The sequence below is a fragment of the Balaenoptera ricei genome, chromosome 12 (assembly GCF_028023285.1).
Source record: "Balaenoptera ricei isolate mBalRic1 chromosome 12, mBalRic1.hap2, whole genome shotgun sequence".
NCBI lineage: Eukaryota > Metazoa > Chordata > Mammalia > Artiodactyla > Balaenopteridae > Balaenoptera > Balaenoptera ricei.
The window spans coordinates 71,599,641-71,616,261 of NC_082650.1; the positions used below are offsets into that span (position 1 = coordinate 71,599,641).

The window sequence follows — 16,621 nt, forward strand, 5'->3', positions numbered from 1 at the left end:
GGAAAAGGGGAGAGGGATATGGAGGTGCTAATAGGTGCTCTTAGCACACTGCCTTCCCCATTGGCCTGCCAGAGCAAGTGACATTCTCCCAACTTGCCTGGAAGATTTAGTCATCTCCAAAAGAGCAAGTTAAACTGTGACTAGGGGTAGAAGAGATGGGCCCAGTCTGTTTGTTTATACACTCCTTGCCTTCCCTACAATGGTTAGAAACCCAAACCACAGGCAATAATGGGTAATGCATAAATGGACATATCACAGTCAGGCCCAATGGAACAATTCCCATACTTCCAGAGGGGGTTCACCAAGATGGCAATATAGGAGGCTCCAAACTCCCCTCCTCCCATGGACACACTAAGTACACAGGTACACAGGGAGCAATTACTTCTGAGAAAAAACTAGAAACTAGCAAAAAGGGAGCAAGCAAAAACCACCCATTTCTCAGTCTTAACCTGAAAGGGGTCCATCTTCATACTTTGGAAACTGCTCCTGAGGGTTAGGCATCTAATCTGTACACATCTAGGTGCTGCCTGAAGTCCTCTCTAGAGGCTGGGGAAACTGGCAAACACCTCCTTTGCCTTATCCCTTTAACTGGCTCCAAGTTGCCAGTATCTCTTTGGAAGGAGTTTTACAAACATCTGGCACCCCGCTTTTTGTAGCTGCTATCTGAGAGATGGGCCCCCAGATCACCTGGCTCTCATAGTCAATGGGGCTTGCATTCACAAGTCCTACAAGGTTGTAGCAAACAAATAAGCAGTTCTTAATGGGCACAAGAACAATCTCCTGTGGGCCCAGCACAGAAAGAGCAGGTTAAAACACCCATCTCCCAGTTTCTCCCTGGAAGGACCTTAGCTACATACTTTCCCAGTTGCTGCCTGAGGGTCCAGCTTCCAATCAGCCTGCATCTAGGTATTGAATGTAATCTTCTCCTTTGGGACACTGATGGGTCTTGGCATATTCAACTACTGGAAGCCACTAAGAACAAAGAAGGTGGCTTGGACAAGCAAAAGGTCTGAAAGACAAACAGGAGCTCAGGCAGGAGTGATTGATGAGGTTTATCTCCTACACAAGACCAGGCTGTCAAGACTTGTGTAGAAACCAACACTGAAAGTCAAGGAAAATGAAGAAAGCAAGGAATATGTCCCAAACAAAAGAACAAAATAAATCTCCAGAAACATTTTTTTTGTTTTGTTTTAGTTTTAGTTTTTAATTTTTAAACGACTTTATTCTTAGAGCAGTTTTAGATTTGTAACAAAATTGAGAGTAAAGTACAGAATTTCTACGTGCCCTCTTCCCTCCCCCCACCCCCACCACAGCCTCCCCATTATCAACATTCCCCACCAATGTGGTATATTTGTTACAATTGATGAATCCACATTGACACATCATAAGCACCGTGAAACAGAGATAAGTGATTTACTTGATAGAGAGTTCAAAATGACAAGTTATAAAGATGCTCCCTGAGGTCAGGAGAGCAGTGCCTGAACAAAGTGAGTATTTCAACAAGAATATAGAAAATATTTTTAAAAGTACCCAATAGAAATCACAAAGCTGAGGAATACAATAACTGAAATGAAAAATTCAATAGAGGGGGGTTCAACATCAGACTAGATCAAGCAGGAGAAAGGATCAACAAACTTGAAGACAGGGCAGTGAAATCCATCCAATCAGAGAAACAAAAAGAAAAAAAGAATGAAAAAGAGTGACAATCGTTTAAGGGACTTATGGGACATCAGCAAGCAGACAAATATATGCATTATAGGGATCCCAGAAGGAGAAGAAAGAGAGAAAGAGGCAGAAAGTTTATTCAAAGAAATAATGGCTGAAAACTTCTCTAACCTGGGGGAGGAAAGAGACATCCAGATCCAAGAAGATCAGAGAGTTCCAAATAAGATGAACCAAAGAGACTCACATGGAGACACGTTATGATTAAATTGTCAAAAGTTAAAGACAAGGAGAGAATCTTAAGAGCAGCAAGAAAAAAGTAACTTGTTATGTACAAGGGAACCCCCATAAGACTATCATCAGAATTTTCTGCAGAAATTTTGCAGGCCAGAAGGGAGTGGGATGATATATTCAAAGTGCTGAAAGAAAAGGAAAACTCCCAATCAAAAATACTCTACCTGGCCAAGTTTTCCTTCAGAATTGAAGGAAAGATAAGGAGTTTTCCAGGCAAACAAAAGCTGAAGGACTTCATCACCACCAGACAGGACTTACAAGAAACGTTAAAGGGAGTTCTTCAAACTGAAATGAAAGGAAACTGATTAGTAACAGGAAAATATGAAAATATAAAACTCACTGGTAAAAGTAAATATATAGTTAAATTCAGAATACTCTAATGTTGTCATGGTGATGGGTAAATCACTTATAACTCTAGTATGAAGATTAAAAGACAAAAAGTATTAAAAGTAGCTACAGTAATTTGTTAATGGATAAACAATATGAAAAGGTGTAAATTGTGACATCAAAAACAAATTGTGGGGAGGGGTGTAAAAATGCAGAGTTTACACTTTTATTTGTCAATTACACCCCAATAAAGCTGAAGGTAAAAAATAGGTACTTTCATGCAAGGGAATATTATGCAGCCATTACAATGTTTCAAAAAATTTTTGATGGCATAGGAGAATAAGTATGATACTTTATGCAAAAAATTCCTATTCAATAATTTGCAAAAAAAAAAAAAAGAAAGAAAAGAATTAGAATAGGCTCTTATACTTTCTACAATAAACAAGTATCACTTTAAATTATAAACAAACATCAAAAACAGTGTCTGAGAAAGAAGGGCCCTGGTTAAGGCTTTCTTCTTAACCACTTTTAATTAGCATTCCAGCAAGGATGAGGTTAGGAAATTGTCACCTGAGGCTCTTTGGAAGTGACAAAGTGCCAGATGATCTGGGACCTGGCTTGAGGTGGTTCCCATGTTGGGTTGTGAGTTAGAGTTGGGGAGGAGAATGAAGACAGTCATGGGGTGTATCTCTGTGTGAACCTGTGCCCTCTGAGGGTGAGGGGAATATTGGACAGCTTTATAAGGGCTGCTCCCTGCCCCTTAGAGTTGCCATCCGTCAGTCAGGCTGGGATGTATGCTTCCATATCTCACACAAAGGGACTGAATAGACTGGTAGTTCCCCTGTAAGGGAGCGTCTTGCTGAAGAGAGAGCAGGTAGATAAAGGAGCATTAGAGTGGGTGGAGAAAGGCCAGAAAACAGGAGGGATGTTGGGAATTATCTCTAAAGGGCAAGGTCCACCCAGGTCAAGGATTTCTCCAAGTCAGAGTTAAGGATGACTTGACCTGGTTAGAACTGGGGCAGCCCTCCACCCTGGATTTTGCACTGGCTTATCAGGCATTAACTTATTAAGACGAACCCACCCATCCATGGAAAGAGGAAGTTTCTGCATTTTATACCACTTGGCTTTTAACCCCACCTTTCCTCTGGTTTGAGCCAAATATGTGTGTAGTTTTTCCCTTAACAATAACAACTGGCTTTCTTGTTTTTCTGTGCAAAGCTCTGTGGCTCTCAAGATCAGCACAGTTCATGTTGAATTCCTAGCCACAGCTTGAACTGGACTGCAAGGACATGGACTGGAATGAAATTTGAGGGATTGTGGTCTGGAAGTATGTATTATTTTAGCTTAGAAGAGAAATACAATTTTCTCTTGTGACTTGGTGTGCTGTGCCCAGTTGAGTACTGACACCTGTGATTCCCTTCCATCAACTAGGGGATGCCAAGGATCTCTCACCTGTGTTCTGGTACCTATGACCCCCTTCAGCCAGGTTTGCAGTCAGGTCTCTTTTGGCTGTGATGAACAAAAGACAGGGGGAAGTAACTTCGTTTAAGTGGTTTAAGTCATCTGCCTCAGATGGCATTGTGAGTGCACTTCACTGCCCTTCATTGTTAGGCCTAAGAATTCACTCTAATTTTGGAAGGTAGATGAAAACCTTGCCTGTGTCTGGGAGTATTATTTATTTGCGTAGGACAGATGGGCCTCACCCAATTTCCTGAACTGCCTCCAGCTTGACTCACATTTCCCAGTAATGCTAAATTATTCCATCAAGTCTGAAACCCAGGGACAAATTGTGTGACCATAAACTAATAATATTGTTCTTTTTTTCAGAGTTTATCTTTGGACACAAAGTTCTAAATCTCTTTAATTTTTCCAGCACATTGATAAAAGATGCTCTAAATACATACAGCCTCTCCTTGGTAGCTCCCTAATATTGTTCCTTTAAAAGGAACTTTAGCCATGCTACTCCTAAAGCTAGATTCCCAGGCTGTTTTGATTCTCCTCATTTTTTCAGGTAAATGAGTAACCCCACTGAGTAAGGGCTCTACATTAAGCCAACTTGCCCTTTTAGTTCGACAAATACCTGGGCACCAGTGTAACCCACCTGAATCAGTACCAGAGGATACCTGTTTCAGGGCTTCAAGTGTTTGGTTACAGCTACATTTGTCCAATGAGTCAACCAAACTAGCTTTATTTCTAAAGGCATTCCAGAGTGCTGATTTACTCAACTTGTTTTATTTCCTGAGGATGTTATTCATTCATAGCCAGCAGAGAAGGAAAGAACAACATTTGAAAGCCCACTTAAGGAGGGGTGGATAAAACTCTGTTCTCTCTGGAAAACTGTCTTTTACAGTATGATGTGGATGTTTCTGGCATTTCTCTCTGGGGCAAGAGTTGGAGATGAGGTTTCTGAGGCTGCAAATGGGGATGTGAGGACAGCTTGCAGGTCCACCCCAAGGCTCTGAGAAAGGAGGGATTTTCTGTTCAGTGAAGACCGGCAATCAGGCCCTTTTTGGAGCTGGGGACAGATGTTCCCTGACCATGAGGATTCACAGCTAAAGCCACATTTCTGTGCCTTGCTCCAGTACTGGCCATGGGGGTTTGGTAAATCAGGGAAGGGGGCCTGCTCTGGTGATGCAACCAAGCAGGGCCCTACAGGGCCCTTCCAGGTACAAAAGCATCTCTGTGTCCTTTTTCAGAACAATCTGATATATATCTCTGGGTTCTTCTTCAGGAACTAAGTCCCCACCTGGGTGGAGGATGGTAACTTCAGGCTGAGCCCAAGCACACAGACCCCAGAGTGGTCAGAATCAGAAGGCTGATGACTGAGATTCCTGAAACACCACCTTGTTACCTCCAACCAACCAATCAGAGGAGGGTTACACACCCTACAGCCCTCACCCCAAATTTTGCCTTTAAAAACTCTTCTCTGAAAACCATCGGGGAGTTGGGGGGCGTCTTTTGAACATGAGCCACCCATTCTCCTTGCTTGGCCCTGCAATAAACCTTTCTCTGCTCCAAACTCTGAGGTTTTGGTTTGTTTGACCTCACTGTGCGTTGGGCACGTGAACTTGGGTTCATCAACAGCGACAGGAATCCAGTCTTCTCACTGTCTGCCTTCTTGTCACAGGCAAGTGCTCTGGGTTTCTTTACTAAGGAATCTTCCCTTGCTCCAGCTTTGCTTTTCCTTCTCAGGCATAATATCTTTATTCTTTTTTTAGAAAACATTCCAGGGACTTCCCTGGCGGTCCAGTGGTAAAGAATCTGCCTTCCAGTGCAGGGGATGTGGGTTCAATCCCTGGTTGGTGAACTAAGATCTCACATGCTGCAGGGCAACTAAGCCTGTGTGCCTCTACTAGAGAGAGAAAACCCACATGCCAGAACTAGAGAGAGCCCACGTGCCACAACTAGAGAGAAGCCCGCGCACTGCAACTAGAGAGAAGCCCATGCACTGCAACGAAGAGCCCGCGTACTGCAACAACAAAAAAAGAGCCTGCATGCCGCAAGGAAGATCCCGCATGCCACAACGAAGACCCAATGCAGCCAAAAAATAAAAATAAAAATAAATATAAAGAAATAAGTAAATAGAAAACATTCCAGCCTGTAGGTAACCTCTATGCCATATAGGCTTTTATTCCGTCTGATCAGGAAATTCAATGATAGCCAGATGCCTTGTGCTGACTTGTCCATTTTCATGTATTCTGCACCTCAACCTGGAATCCAGCTTGATTTAGAGGTACACATGACTAGCTTCCGTTCATTCATTTGTTCATTCACTCCTTTACATATATTCCACCACTATTTATTAAGTGTCTGCTATGGGCCAAATGCTCACTCAGTTATTCATTTATGTGAATACATTTTATTCACTGGAATTTTGGGAGAAACTAGGAATGACAGGGGCTGGCTCCCAGGAGAGAAGCGGGCAGGAGGACACGGCTGAACTGGATTTCTCCAAATCTCCATGTGTAGGATGCAGGTGGGTGGCTGGAGCTGGGGCTTCTGGAGACCAGGGCATGGGCGTGGGCTGGTTCTCTGAAAAAGACAAGAGGTGAGGGTGGGAGCCCTGTGATGTACTGTGACAAGGGCCCCCACCCCCGGGGACCCTCTGATCTTCAAGCCAACAGCCATAATCATGATATGCTCAGTGTGTCTGAGTTCCTTTCTGGGAAAAATGATAGGTGTGGATTTTGCTTTTAGGGTGCCTCAGGGTAGACCTGCCTGTGCAGAGGCAGGAGCAGAGACAAGAGTCTCTCAAAGGAATAGGGTTGGATGTCACAGCTCTCGTGGGGAGGACAAGAGATTCATCCAAGATGGTGTGATTGGGAGGCCCGAGCCAGGTTCATCTAATTTTTCTGAGGGCAAAGAAATCCTTAAGTGACACCTTCTGAGTTTCAGCAAGTTTTGATTCACTTATAGCCCTAGACCATGATGAACATCCACACTAACTGGGCAGAAGAAGGACACGTAAATAAACAAGCATAATATTATATACTATATAGTATGAAAATACTCTTAACTCCCAGGGAGAAGCAGCTAACTGTCTAGGGGTCTCTGAGAAGGGTTCATGGAGAAGGTGGCGTCTGAGTTGGTGGAAAAATTGCTAGGACACCTGACAAGCAGTTGCCATCACAGAGCCTCTGTAATCCAGCCCTTCCATTCTTGGGTGACTTTGACCTGAGCACATTGCTTATTTTATCAATCTGCTCCCTATCACCCATTGGTGGACACTAGTTATAAACAGCATGGCTTCAAATGTCTGCTTGTTCATCTGCCAAACATGAGTAATGTTGACCTTGTTGGGAACTCGGTTTCAGTGTCTCAAAGAACATTATCTGTGGTGGATGTAGTCTGATAACAAATAATAAACATTCGTTTAATCCATGAAATAGTCAGTTTCCCTAAATACTATTGATAACAGTAGGCAAGTGCATTTCAGTTCCAGGGTGGGACTTGCGAGACATTGCCCTACCTTTAGGGAAGTTCTTCTTTTAGGAGATACTACTAAATAATGATGATGCTGATGATAATAATGATAGAAGTAGCTGTTTATTTAGTACTTACACTGTGCTGTCAACTTTATGAAACTCTCACGACATCCTAGGTTCCTCATTGTACGGAAATGGAAGCTCAGAGAAGGTAAATGGTAAATAAGGGGCAGTCAGTCTTCCCTCAGACTCCTCCCCTCCACTCCAGGCCAGGTTGAGTCTGGAATCCAGCAGCGTGGGATTGCTTGGAGGTGCTCATTTTTTCTTCCTGAATGTTATCAACCCAGTCCCCGGCTAGGCTGGAACCACTCTGAGAGCAAGGACAGAACCTTCTACTTCTTCGCCTCCCAAAATACCTAGCATGGTCTCTTGAAAAGAGTCAATACATACTTATGGGTGGTTGAAAGGATTGCTTTCTAAATGGGCAGTCCGGGGTTTGGTACAGTAGGGAGGAAACAGAGAAAGATCCCACAAGGTAGAAATCTGCCTGTTAAAGTGTCTGAGTCTATTCAGTATAATGTTTGCTGTTTTCTCCTCCACAGCAGCTGTGAACACATTTCTTGTTCGTGGCCACCACTTGTATTTTTAAGCACTTCCCAAGATCCTCATGGTCGCTGGGGATCATTGCACACTTCTGCTTTTTAAAATTTTAAAATTTTATTTTTATTGAAGTATAGTTGATTTACAGTGTTGTGTTAGTTTCACAACACAGTGTACAGCACAGTAATTCATATATATATATATATATATATATATATATATATATATATATATATATATTCTTTTTCAGATTCTTTTCCCTTATAGGTTTTAATTTTTTTAAGGTTTTTTTTTTGGCTACATTGGGTCTTCGTTGCTGCGCGCGGGCTTTCTCTAGTTGTGGCGAGCAGGGGCTACTCTTTGTTGTGGTGCGCGGGCTTCTCATTGTGGTGGCTTCTCTTGTTGTGGAGCACGGGCTCTAGGCTCATGGGCTTCAGTAGTTGCAGCACGTGGGCTCAGTAGTTGTGGCATGTGGGCTCTAGAGCACAGGCTCAGTAGTTGTGGTGCACGGGCTTAGTTGCTCTGTGGCATGTGGGATCTTCCTGGACCAGGGATTGAACCTTTGTCCCCTGCATTGGCAGGCGATTCTTAACCACTGCCCCACCAGGGAAGTCCCAAGATTTTTTTTTTTTTTTTTGATGTGGACCATTTTTAAAGTCTTTTAAAAATTTGTTACAATACTGCTTCTGTTTTATGTTTTGGTCTTTTGGCTGTGAGGCGTGTGGGATCTTAACTCCCTGACCAGGGGTCGAACCTGTACCCCCTGTATTGGAAGGTGAAGTCTTAACCACTGGAAGCCAGGGAAGTCCCTCCCTTATAAGTTATTGCAAAATATTGAGTATAGTTCCCTGTAGGTCCTTGTTGGTTATCTACTTTATATATAGTAGTGTGTATATGTTAATCCCAATGTCCTAATTTATCCCTCCTCCGTCTCCACTTTCCCCTTTGGCAGCCATAAGTTTGTTTTAAAGATGTGGAATGCTTCAGGAACTTGCGTGCCATCCTTGGGCAGGGGCCATGCTAATCTTCTCTGTATTGTTCCAATTTTAGTATATGTGCTGCCCAAGCCAGCACCACGCTTCTGCTTTCATTGTGCCCAGACCTTCCTGAGTCTGCACCTGGCATGTACACAGGTCTTTTGTTTTTGTTCTTCCCTTTCGTGTTCTCGGGTCCTCCTCCCTCTTCTGTTTCTTAAAAATGTAGCTAAGGAAGAGGTGCAGTTAGTGAGCTCTTTGCTTGAGGCTTCCTGGTTTTCATGTGATTTTGAAAATTCTGTTCTTTGAAGGCAGTCCTAAAACATGGGTAATGAGAATGTTTGGCATTCATTAGGCAGTTTTATATTTGTGAATAAAACTGGTAGGAGATCCCAGCTTACCCAAATAAAATGATCTCCTCTTAGCTTAGCACCATAATAAAGTTAAAAAACAATAAAAAAGAAACAGTTCGAACAGGAATAATTTAAAAGTTTAATCCTGAGGACACTTTTTACATTTTTGTTTTGCCCCAGAATAGTAGCTCTTAAAGATGGTCATCTTTAGTTTGGTTTAGAGATCAGTTTTGAGAGTGTACACAATTTCCCAGAGTTGCTTATGTTTATTTAAGCCCTCATTCTGAGCTGTGGTTTGTGCTAAACTCTGGTCAAATGTTCCTGCATCTCTGAAGACTCTGAGCTTGATCTGAGAATCTTTGCTTTAGTTTAAGGTGTTAAATTAGAGCTATTACAAAACAAGAGGACTGGAGTTGATAAAAATTGATAAGCAACTCTGAGTTTTATTACTGCTTTTACATTTATTTATTAGTTGATTTTAGGCTAATCTTATCATTATTAATGTGGAAAAATGTAAGATGTAAAAGCTGACATTCCCCCAAGAAATTCCTGTGTGAATTGTATAGCCTGATTAAAAATATTACATGTTGGCACCAAAATTATGGGCTTCTACTATTACCACCCACACTGTTTGGGGGAAACAGTGAGGGATAAAGAGAAGCTATGTAGAATCCCGGAGTTGTTTTGTATGATCCCGTGGTCCTCCTGGAACAGCAGCTCTGTGGAAACATAAAGTCACAGTATTTGTAGGAGGAAAAAAATTTGATGGAAGCGTGAACGGAATGGCTAGTGAGGTGGAGAGTCAAGGATGTGGGTTGTGTGAGTGGTTAATTACTTGTCTCACTTGATTGGGCTTTCGGAAAACTTGAGAAATGCCAAGTTGTTTTTCCAGTCTGAGAGCTGACTTGCTGTTTGGATCTGGACAAGTCACTGTACATTCATAAAGCATATTCACAAGATGATTGAGAAAAGTTCTTGGTAGCCACCAGCTCCCACATTCCTCTTCATCTTTTACAAAACCCAGGGACTTTGACAATCTCCTAAACAGAATCGGAGGGTAAAATACCCATGATCTCTATTCTAGAACACTCCAGAATTGGGTCTTAGAACATTATATGTTAAATGGGTTAAATAGAATAGTGGATAAAAATAATTCGGTGTAACTTTTCTAGACGGGTGACTTTACATTAAGATATAGGCAGTGTTTATGCAATATTTTTTTCCATTCATTCAATACCATCTAGATTTTTATTGAGCCCCATCCCTGAGTTCACCTGCAGCTGCAGCAGACAGCTCCTGTGCACACTGGCAGCCTCCCACCTTAAATGTTCATGTCTCTTTGCTTCAAGAGAAGCAAAGCAAGGAAGACCTGCAACCAAAAGGGTTTGTACAGTGCATGTACAAGGCTGCTGGAAGTGCTGGAAATGGATGCCCCAAGGTCAGCTCTTAACAGTGAGGGATGAGGGTCAGTGGATGAGTACTCCAGCTTTGCCAGTCCTTGGTGGGATACTTCTGAAGGCTCCTTTTCAGGGGGTCCTCAGCGGGACTGAGCTCTCGCTGCCCACAGTGGCCATCAGCTCATCAGAGCATGCTTTATTGGCATTCCTCCCACCCCTGCCTTGCTTCCCCCACTTGTGCTTCTTGGGGTCCTTTTCCTAATAAACTATCTAACCCAGCATTGCCTCAGGGTTTCTTGCAGAGGAACCCAGAAGCAGATAAGCATATACTGTGACTATGGCACCAGAGATACTCTCAAGGATCTAGTGATGGAGAAAGAGAAAGGGCTAAGCAAAATGTATCACCAGCTGAATGTGCCTGCGTACTGTGAATGGTAACAAAATAACAGCTATAGAGGGATTCAGAGAAAGGAGAGATGGTTTCAGCACAGGATGAACAGGACCATGGAGGGAGCAGGATAAGGTTAGGATTTGAAGAATGAGTCAGAATTAAGTTATTTTCCTACAGGGTTGGGTGGATGACATTGAATCTGTGGTCTGAGCCTGACAAATAGACCCTTTGACTGGAAGGGAAAGGAAAGGGGAGGGAACCAACATTTATTGAGTGTAGGCTATGGGCAACAGCCTTAAGGGGGTTTAGGAATTAGAATTAGTGATTAGGAATGTAGATTTTACCCACACTGTCACATTTACCCCTTGTATAACCATATGAGGCAAGGTATCTGTTGTAGTCAACTTAGGCTGCTATAACAAAGTACCGTAGAGTGGGTGGCTTATGAACAACAGACATTTATTTCTCACAGTTCTGGAGGCTGTAAGTCAGAGATCAGGGGGTCAGCAAGGTTGGGTTCTGGTGATGTTCTCTTCTGGGTTGCAGGCTGCTGACTTCTTGTATCCAGTCATGGCAAAAAGAGAGCCAGCTCTCTGGCCTCTTCTTATAAGGGCACTAATCCCATTCATGAGGGATCTGCCTTCATGACCTAATTGTCTCCTAAAGGTCCCACCTCCAAATGCTATCAACATCAGGATTAGGGTTTCAACATATTTGTTTTGGGAGGACACAAACATTCAGTCCATCGCAGTATCATGATCTGTAGTTTATGGAACAGAAATTTGAGGTGCAGAGAGTTTCATTGGTTGGCTCAAGGTATTTACAGTTGGTAAATAGCAAATATAGGATCCAGATCTCTAGAGGCCAGTCTTGGAAAGTGGATGCAAACGCAGCTGGTTGAAAAGTGAAAGATTAAATTGTCCCATTGGACTACAGTACCCAAAATGATGTTCATTATTTACCCCCCACTCCCAAGTTCTGGCTTATTATATGGCCAAGTCAAACTTGGTAGACAATTTTAATCATGGCTACTCAACAGATGAAGGCCTAAGACCTGGGAGTTAATACTACCAGCTCCAAGACACTGCATTATTTTTTAGACGGAGAGACAGTTGATTCCCATCTCCATAGACACTACAAAACACATTAGGGCTTTGATTTATATTTAGTTTCAACTAGAATAAATGGCTTGCATCTGGTCAACTAATGCAGATGTTTAAAAATATTCTTTATCTAATACTCTAGTTTGTCAGTGGACTTGATTAGGGTTGTTTATTTAGCTGAGCATTGCCCCCAGATCTGGTCTCCGCCTAGAATGATTACTGTTACGTATTTGGAGGGCAATTAGTAGTCATTCTCTCTCTGGGGATGTAGTTGGCTTTGTTAAAAGTGATGTAAATTGTTAAATAGGTATGAAATGGCATGAAAGGCTAAGCTTTTCTCTTTTAATTCAGAAACTACCAAGAAAAGAAACAAGTGAAGAGGGAAGGCAATAAGTATTAAGAAAGGATGAAAGCCAGAAGCCTTCTCTCTACTGCAGTTTTGGAATTTTGTGCTTCTTTAGGTTTTTCAAATTATTTCCATTTGCTTTTAAATGGGTTTAATCTGGATAATATCGTGTCTAGAGATATTGTAATTCAAGGGGTTTCTACCTAATTAAAAATGAAAGAAACAACTTGAAAGCATGATGGAATATAATTCTAACACTCTTTCTCCATCCCCATGGGCAAAAGGGAGGTGAAGGTGAAGAGAGAAGTAGAAGAAAAAGAGAAAGGAGTGAGATGGAAGGTTTGCTTTAGCATCTTGGAAACACTAATGAGAATTAAAAGAATCATAGCTAACACTGATTACACACTTATATGTGTGTACACACTTATACTTCTCTAAATACTTTACTTATGAAGAAATTGGGGAACAAGATAAGTGATTTTCGCTAAAGTGGGTCTGGGATGAAAGCCAGGCAGGTTCAGAGTGTGTGCTCCAAACTTCTATATTCTTTTGCTTCAATGATAGTAACATGAGTGCTTAATAACTCTTCTTATGTGCTCTCTGTGGAAGGGATCATCTCCATTTTACAGGCAAGGACATTGAGTTTTGGAAAAATTAACTCATCAATTAGCTCAAAATCAGACAACATAAATGATGGAGCATGGCTTTTAGTGCAAGTCTACTTTCAAAATTTGTGCTTTATGGGCTATATTGCTTAAAGATCATGGTCAAACAGGTTATCAAGTAACTTTTCAGAGAGAGGTTTCACCTTTCTGTCCTCAGAGTTGGCCTTAGCATCCTGTGCCATGGCCAGGAGACCTGGTTAACAGAACACCTGTGGATCTGGGGCTGCTCCTGGGCACTTGTGTTTAGGTGGGCAGGACAGTCTTAAGGCTTCCAGGAGGGCTTCCAGGAGGACTTCTCTTGCTACTGTAAGTTCAAATGCTAAGTTAATCTCTTGCCAGCTTACAGCTCAGGAATGTTCTCTCACAGACCTGAGATCACATCTCTTTGAAATGTGACCATCAAAGAAGGAAAGGCCCTATCTCCAGCTTCCTGGGAGAAGATGGGCCTAATTTCGACTGTCCCCCAGCTCCAAACAGCAATTCCTACCTCCAGTCATAAAGATATGATAGAATTAGCAATTTTATCTTGAACACATAAATGCAGTGAATTGTATCCACTTAGCTGTATAAAATACTTTCCTCTGTCTTTGCAGTCTCTTTAGCGAATTGCCTGTGATGAGTATCATATTCTGGTTTTATTCGATTATAAAATTGTTTTCTTTCTCTTTTACCTTGGTGGAGAGGTTTTCTAGGTTTGGAGGAGATTCTGTTTTTTAACTAAATTTCGCAAATAATACCTTATGTGGCCTCTTCTGGGGGAGTCTGGCAAGGCAAACTGCTTCTGAGAAGGATCTAGGGTGCAGGGGAGGGGGAAGGTATACCAGACTTGCTAGGAGCACTTCTAGTATTGATAGATTTGATTGTCTGAACCATTAATTAATTAATTCAATATTTATTGAGCACCTGCTTTGTGCCTGGCTCTGTGCTAGAGTCAGAATGTCAGAGAAGTAGAGTTCCTGATCACAGCCCACTGGGGGCACATTTGAAAACATTGAAGCATACATGCTCCTTGGGTTCCTAGGGGCAGGAATTACCTATGGGTTCCCAGCCTGGACACCTGGGAGCTCTACAGAGAGATAAATAGCTGTAGAACCTAAGATCGCCTAAAGAAAGTATCAGCATGTCTTCTTGGGATTGGACCTTGAAGAAGGCCTAGAACTCTTTTTTTTCTAGACTGGCATTCTTAGATGGCACAGCTCCTATGTTAATCATCTTTGCCAGAGTGTGTCTGAGTGTCTAACAGGTAGTAGGTAGGCTATAAATGGTCGTTCACTTAATGAATGAAAGAAATTAAACTTTTCCCTCTGGCCAGGAAAGACTCAGAGGCAAAATTCACTATGACATTTTGTCAACTGAAAGAAGAGTGCACAACGTAAGAGTTGCGAGTCTAAGTTTATTCGAGGGCCTTACTGATGACTATAGCCTGGGAGACAGCCACTCGGTAGCTCTGAGTAAACTCCAAAGAGGTAGGCGGGGAAGCCCGGTTTAATCATGATTGTTGGGTGGGGAATATGTGCAGTCAAGCTCACATTTCTGTAAAAAAAAATCACTGCTAGTCACACAGAACAGGTATCTCAAGCTAATGATTTTAGTGCTTTTCTATGTACGGGAAGGTGGAAGAATCCATCATAGAATAATTATAAAATAATTATTATTAGTTAAATAATAATTAATATAATTAAACATAATTAAAATTATCCCTGAGATAGTCATCTAACTAACCCTAGCCCTAACTACCTACGGAGGCTGCGTGTCCAAAACACAAAGCATGCTGTTATCATCTTAATTTCCTCTCAGAGTTCCCTGTCGGTCAGTGAGTGACTACAGCAGCTGATGACTTAATCCTTGCAGAACTGAGTGGTGAGCAAAAGAAGCTCTTTGTTCTTCTTTATTTACACTGTCAAGGCGTTTGTGGGCATTCATTTTCATTGTTTCCCTCCTGGGGAGGCTCTTTCCTAATACTGTCATTGTATTAGAGCTCATGCCTTAGGGTTATAGTTTTCATATTCCGGAATGTCCCTCCTTTTTCCCATTTTACCTGCTCTTCACTATTCCCTTTCTCTTTTGGACTCGTTTCTCTCCTCCTCTCCTCCCCTTCTCCCTCAGCAACTTCTCTCCCTACTGAAGTTGAAACAATACTGAAACTTAACAATTAAGTAGCTTCTGGAGCAGGACTATTGTTTCTTTTGAAATATAATATAATGCCTCTTTATTACACAAGACACCCTTTACAATGTCTTCTTGCCATTCAGATTTGTCAGTTGGCAAATTAGCAGAGGAAGGTACATGTATTAGTTGCCAGAGTTGCTTTAACAAAGTACCACAGGCTAGGTGGCTTAACCAACAGAAATTTATTTTCTCACAGTTCTGGAGGCTAGAAGTCCAAGGTCAAAATGCCAGCAAGGCTGATTTCTTCTGAGGTCTTTCTCCTTGGCTTAGAGATGGCTCTCTTCTGCCTGTGTCTTCACATGGTCTTCCCTCCATACCTGTCTGTGTCTTTATTTCCTCTTCTTATAAGGACACCAGTGATATTGTATTAGGACCTACCCTAATGACCTCATTTTAACTTAATTACTTCTTTAAAGACCCTGTTTCCAAACAGTCACATTGTGAAGTACTGGGGTTAGGACTTCAGCATATGAATTTGGGAGAACATAATTGAGCCCATAACAGTACACCTTCAAGTTTGTCTTTTTTTAAAAAAAAATATCGCTGGTTTAAAGCAATGTTGCTGAGAGTGGCTGATCGTAAGAATTACCTGGGGAGATTGAAAAATTCAGACTACCGGGTACTCCTCGAGTGATTCTCATTCAGTGGGTCTGAAATAGGATTGGGAATCTGAACATTTAAAAAACACTCCAGGTAATTCAGATAATTAGCTAGGTTTGAGAACCACCATTCTAACTAATTCCTGGCATGTTTATTACCATTCTAGAAAGACCAAGTCAAACAAAAGAAGAGTAGTTACTCAGGAGAACCATAGAAGGATTACCCCTGGTGAGGACTCCAATGAAACTTTGCTGTTTTCTTTCATTTGGTTTCATTTTTTTTTTTCCTGTCTTCACTGCTTTTCATTTTTGCATGAATTCATTGATACAAGCTTTTAAGGCACCCAACAAATTCTGGTCCAAGTTTTATGATTTAATTAGCTGCATCTACTGGACTTAGGTTCCAAATAACTTCTTTTTTTTTTTTTTTAATGAAGTGGAACTCCACAATTTTTGCATGAGTCTGTTTACTGCCATTACATTCTTTTATTTATTTATTTATTTAATTTTTGGCTGCATTGGGTCTTTGTTGCTGCACATGGGCTTTCTCTGGTTGCGGAGAGCAGGGGCTACTCTTCGTTTTGGTGCGCGGGCTTCTCATTGTGGTGGCTTCTCTTGTTGCGGAGCATGGGCTCTAGGTGCGTGGGCTTCAGTAGTTGTGGCACGCAGGCTTAGTAGTTGTGGCTCATGGGCTCTACAGTGCAGGCTCAGTAGCTGTGGCGCACGGGCTTAGTTGCTCCGCAGCATGTGGGATCTTTCCGGAGCAGGGATCAAACCCGTGTCCCCTGCACCAGTAGGTGGATTCTTAACCACTGT

At 42.0% G+C, this 16,621-nt stretch overlaps 1 non-coding gene across 1 annotated transcript; it reads right to left on the reverse strand.

Moving 5' to 3' along the window:
- Nucleotides 1–8,775: 8,775 nt before the first annotated feature.
- On the reverse strand, nt 8,776–8,882 carry LOC132376478 (U6 spliceosomal RNA). The gene has a single exon (XR_009506316.1). It is a non-coding gene; the product is annotated as a U6 spliceosomal RNA (small nuclear RNA).
- Between the last annotated feature and the right edge of the window lie 7,739 nt (nt 8,883–16,621).